The sequence below is a fragment of the Cryptomeria japonica genome, chromosome 8, assembly GCF_030272615.1.
Source record: "Cryptomeria japonica chromosome 8, Sugi_1.0, whole genome shotgun sequence".
Classification (NCBI taxonomy): domain Eukaryota; kingdom Viridiplantae; phylum Streptophyta; class Pinopsida; order Cupressales; family Cupressaceae; genus Cryptomeria; species Cryptomeria japonica.
The window spans coordinates 9490328-9495664 of record NC_081412.1 but is presented as its reverse complement, the minus strand read 5'-3'; the positions used below and the strand labels follow the sequence as shown (position 1 = coordinate 9495664).

Genomic DNA, 5337 nt, shown 5'->3' with positions numbered 1-5337 from the left:
ACTAAAACTATTGAATCTATTCTCCATACATATTGCATCTATTAAAAGAACTTTTTGAAAAAACATATATTGTTAACAAATGTGTTAAGATTTGAACCTGCAACTTATATTTGTATTAAAAATCTTTAATTTCATATAACCATCCACAATTTTTAGAATAAATATTTTTAGCTTTTCTGACCATTCGTAAATAAGCATATATTATGTAGTTATCTACTATACAAAACAACACTGAAAATATAAAATCTACAAATAATATATATTTTTAAATGATTTCTACGGATTTGATCCCCTTAATTTGATACGCATTCTATGTAATTTATTTCCAAGCTGTGCAACTGCTCTGAAAAAGTATGGAATTTTTCTACACAGATTTGAAGTCGAAACACAATCGATGGATAGGCTTGTGATTGCAGACGAAACATAGGAAATGTGGGGGCATAAATTATAGTAAGAAATTAAATATAAGCACCTGGAAATTATCAAATGTTTAAGGGCATTTGGTCTAGTGGTATGATTCTCGCTTAGGGTGCGAGAGGTCCCGAGTTCAATTCTCGGAATGCCCCAGTTTCACTGATTGTCTGAATTACAGACAAATTTGCTGTAATTATAAAATCTTTTGTAGGGAGTTAATTAGAGTCCTTAGTAGAATTCCTAGTTCTACCACGTTTGCCAGTCAAACTTCAATATATAATTCTTCTGAACTCATCGACCATTCAATACTGACTATTTGTTCTGAAAAATATTTGAGTTTAATGGCAATGTTGAATATGCATTTCTTAATTCTAGTGAAAGATTCAGATTATAAGTAGTAAATATATTATATAGGTCACTGAAATGTGATCATATACAGGTACCTGAATTAATTAACACACCTGAAATGAAATAAATCTTGCCAAATGCTTCTTCCTTCAGGCCTTGAAGAATACCAACAATATAACAATGTTCTCCTAGCTTGATTTGCTTTGAAACATGCTTCAATACACTTTCATACTCCCAAAATTCTCGTGTGAGAATTACAGGATCCTCAAAAGGGTGTGCAATGTGTATATGCAATTTCAACAAATGGATAAAATAGAGAATCCAGGAGGAATTAGCTTTTGAAAAGATAGAATTCCAAGAGTTCGAGTTTCTTTTTATTTCATGGAGTTTACTATTATGTCTTTTCTACATGGCTTTGCAAATGGGCACCCTTTCCATCTGCCGTGTTCTATAGAAAATGAGTTTGTCATGGTATGAAAATGCCTCATGAGTTTGGCTGCAGACTAATTATTCAAGTTTAGATATAAAACCTAGGGTTGGGTGACAATGTGACATACAAGACATCCTGTGGACATGGGGAATTTCAGATATAGATTTTGGAGATAATTTAGTAGAATTTTTAAAATTAAGAAACCCAATAGTTTTCTTTTCCGCTTCCATCAGATGTAGCCTCCTCTCGACAATCAGGGAATGGAGTATTATAGAGACTTCAGAGGAGTTGTCAAAGGGAAGCTAGCTGTTCCTATTCTTTTGGATACTAACAATATTGTAGAATTCAAGGCTCTTTTACTAGGTCTCAGGGAAGCTAGCTGTTCCTATTCTTTTGGATACTAACAATATTGCAGAATTCAAGGCTCTTTTACTAGGTCTCATGGAGTGCTCAAAATGAAGAATCAAGAATCAAGAAATTGAAGGAGATTCAATGTAGTTAGAACCTATGTTGCCAGAAACGAGAAATGAGAAATGAGACTGTAACGGCAACCTGATGAGAAACGCAATATTTTATGGTTGCGTATAAGAAATATATATATATATATATATTTGTTAAATACAAAACATAATCAAAATAAGGATCAAAAATATTATACATCACTGCTACATAATTTAAAAGGACTTTTAGCTACAAAACAAAAATACATATATTATAATGTTTGCAATTACATAATTAAAATATAAAAATATATCATCAAAAGTTTGAAGTTGAAAAAGTGTTTTTGGTTGTTTCAACTTTCTACATTTCAACTGCAAGTAAGCTTTCCTCTAATTATCTTCAGGGACTTCTATTGGCAACTCATCAGTTCCATCACCCATTGAACCACCATAGTCCCACATCTTATGAGGCCCTAATTTATAATCAGTGGAAGCTCGAGATAAAAGATGAAGATTTGAATGTACATACACAAGATCTTCCGCCTTTTTGCTACCTATCCTATTACGCTTTATAGAATGGATGAAAGCATACTCACTCCAAGGGTGGCTGCAAGAAGTTGAGTCCCACTTTTGGGCAAAAAGTGGAAGTGTTTTCTCTATTTTTCAAATTTTCTGTCGATTGATGTCAAAATTTGATGCACTTAGAGATTGAATCTCAAAAAACTTCAGTAATAGAAAATGTAGTGCTCAAAGTCTACTTTTCAAATATGTAATTTATTTTAATACCCACATGCTAGAAATCCCTTTTTATTAAGCATGTTTAAAAACCAGTTTTTCAAAATGCATGTTTCAAGACCATACCACACATGTGTACGACCACCCTTTTTTTATGCCAATAAATGAATTTTTCCAAATCCTTCTAAGAAATGATACCCAAGACACCAAATATTGATGAGAATATTTTTGTTTATTTTTTTATTGAATATATTTTTTTATTAATTTTTAACTAATAATAAAGTATATTTTCAAAACATCGGGTGTACGACCACCATAATTTGATGAAAATGTCATATTTTTCAAAAAAAAATTTAATATTCAAAAGAATTGTATGTATATTGATGTCATATAATTTATTTTTCTAAAATCCTAAAAACAAAAAAGTTATTAAAGTTTTAGTGAACCTTGGTATTTTAGGTTTAGGTTCCACTTCTGATTAATAAATAATACAAAAATAATAAAAATAATCTTATCACTATTAAATTTACATTTCTGAAATCAGGACGCTGAAAACTCTAATGGGTTTTCATTTCGTCAAAAAATTCAATCAAAAAGGCCCTCAAAAAATTAGGCCAAGGTAGAAATTTGATGTCGTTTTACCTTAGTCATTTTTTTGGAGGTCCAAGCATAGGCTTGGTGGGACCAAGCCTATCCCGAAGCAAAAAACAATGCTAAGGGTTATTTCTCGCCCCTAATTTTAACAAACGGGTGCCCAGTTTTTAAATTCAAAAAATAGGTGTCTGTTTTGCTTTGTACTGTTGAAAGCGAAACGGGCGCCCATTTCTGAAAAGATCCGTTGGGCTAGAATCTGGCGCACAAGAACAAATCCCAATGATTGAACGATTTTTCAATCATTGCCTGACAAGTACGATCTGGAAAGAGAATGTTTTGATTAATCATTCTCTTTGTTTGTTTTATTGTTGATTTGGTAAAGAGATCGATTCGAATTCAAATTTTGGTGTAGCCATGGGATCAAATCAATGCAGGAAGAGGCAAAGAAAGGTTTCGACAACTGAAGAGATTGTAGAAAATAGGGAGAAGGAGGCAATGCGTCAACGAGAGAGAAGATCAAGAATGAGGCAAGGAGCTTCAAGTTCCACAATCATTTCAAAAGAGGAGAACATCAATGAGACCATAAATGTTGATGAAGGAAACACAATAGAACCATTTAATTCAGGTGCATATTCTAATCCATTATTGGATACATGTATGTCTTCACAGCCCTATGTTTTTTCTCATGAAGAAATTGGTGATTTAGTAGAAGTAGGTTACTTATTAAATGAAATTCTAATTGAAAATCAAACCCCAAATGAAATTAGAATTCAAGTTGAAACTGAAATTGAAATCCAAATTGAAACCCCAAATGAAACTAGATCTCAACTTGAAACTAAAATTGAAACCGAATTTGAAACTCCAAATGAAATTGAAAATCCACCTGCAACTAAAACCAATAATGTGTATGTAGACATAGAAACACCAATTGAAAATGAAACATGTTTGAATGATAATCAAATGAATGAAAATTTTGAAATTAAAAGTGATGTACTAGACAACCTTCCTGGCTTGGTTTCATGGAGACAGATTAGGACACATGCAAATAGATTGTTTAGACATTTTTTTTATAATAAGAAATTTGGGTTTCAATGTCAATTAATGGTACAACTAATTAAAATGACAAATATGCAAAAAATGATGAAGAAGTTAGGTTTTTATGTCAAACCCAAGAAGAAGGACGAGTCTTTAAAACAAATTGTATCGACTGTTGCTAGCGCCTTTGATACAATTGGAAAGAAAAGTCGTTCTAAAGATAAAAATACGGCACGAAAGGCAATAACAACAATTTTAGTAAGCCGAACAACTTCTAATAAAAGAATGATGAGTAACATAAGTGGATATCTTAATATTCATCGCAAAACTTTGTCAAGAGCTGTAAAAAGAAGAGTTAATTTTAAAAGTGATCCGGCAAACAAATTGTGGACTTTTAGCGGTAAACTAACAAGGTCTGATATGAAACTTACTGGTGAAGTCAAAAATTTGATCGAAAAATTCTAGAACGATAATACGAGAGTATCACCTAATGTTAAAGATGTTCTTAAATTAAGAGTTGGGTCAAAAATTCATGATCCACATCCAAAACACCTATTGGACATAACTCAAATTGAATTGTATAAAAAAAATTTGGATGATAAGGTGTTGACTATTAGCATTTGTCAAAGGTCTTTTGAAAAGTGTAAACCTTGGTATGTTCGAATTAACAAGGAAAGAGTCACATGTTGTTGCAAAACTCATGTTCAATTTCGCTACCATTATGATGTATTTCGATATATATGTGTTACCATGCATAGTAATGGAATGTTCCAAGAATGTGGTATAAATATACCACTTGAAACTATAAAGGAGTTTATTTCAAGTTTGTTTTGCAACCCACTAAATGAACAAAATTTTCTTTTCAATGCATGTGTTTCTGGTGTATGTGATATATGTGGCAATCTTGCATTGTTGGATGAATTTTTGTATGACAATCTTTCAAATGATTTTGGACAACAATTAGTTGATGTTAAAAGATTTAAAACTATTGAGTATCCACTGAAGGATGGAAAGGTTGGAAAGCGATGTGATCCAATCACTGAAAAAGTTAGTGTTCATGCATTTATGAATGAATTCAAGAGTAACATTGTACCTAAATATGTTAAACACACTCAAAATACTAGATGGCTCGATGGTCAGTTTTGAATATGTAAGGATACATTTCCTGTTGGTAGTATACTTTCGGTTGTTGACTTTGCAGAGAACTACATGCTTGCACCACAAGATGAGGTTCAATCACAATACTAAAATTCAATGCAAGTATCGATTTTTGTCCATAATGTCTATAGGCATGCACCAGATAGTACAAAAGAGAATCACAAAATTTTGAGAGAGTACCAT

The 5337-nt window shown here is 31.9% G+C and overlaps 1 non-coding gene across 1 annotated transcript; it reads left to right on the top strand.

The window, feature by feature from the left end:
* The first annotated feature begins 494 nt into the window (after nucleotides 1-494).
* TRNAP-AGG (transfer RNA proline (anticodon AGG)) lies at nucleotides 495-566 on the top strand. Its single transcript has one exon. It is a non-coding gene; the product is annotated as a tRNA-Pro (tRNA).
* The last annotated feature ends 4771 nt before the right edge of the window (nucleotides 567-5337 follow it).